Below are 554 nucleotides of genomic sequence, written 5' to 3' on the forward strand. Positions count from 1 at the left end.
TGGTGCAGCTCGTCTTCCTCGTCATCCCATGCGGGAAAAGGAGTGTCAGACTCGTGTTCGACCACCTCCACATCCTCAAAGAGGTCACGCGTCATTGATAGCGTGCGCGGAGCGTGACACTCGTGCTCATCGAGCCTAGGATGTACATCCCCCGGTGCTGCGGACGCACTGTCCGACATTGCACCGCGTGCGGGAGATGAAGTTGGGTTCTGCCCGTGTTCGCTGTCGGAACCAGCGAGACTTGGTGACTTCAGTGTCGTCGACACAGCGATCATTGAGCACGGAAGTCAGATCATTCCAACGAACTAAGTTGCAGTGTCTAGCGGACACACGAGCCTCGTTGAGGCAATAATGATTGGAACTGTAAATGTTCTCTATCTTTATGGGGGGGAGAGTAACGGGGTTACACGTATCCTGGTAACAGGTGTGTGTGTCACATGAGATGGGCATGGTGTGCCTGCACCCAAACAAGAACACGGTATGTGGCTAGGTAGCTAGTAGTTATGCATGGATTTAGATTTTACTATATATATTTAGGAAAATCTATACATTTA

The sequence above is a fragment of the Plasmopara halstedii genome, assembly GCF_900000015.1.
Source record: "Plasmopara halstedii genome assembly, contig: Scaffold_1583, whole genome shotgun sequence".
Classification (NCBI taxonomy): domain Eukaryota; phylum Oomycota; class Peronosporomycetes; order Peronosporales; family Peronosporaceae; genus Plasmopara; species Plasmopara halstedii.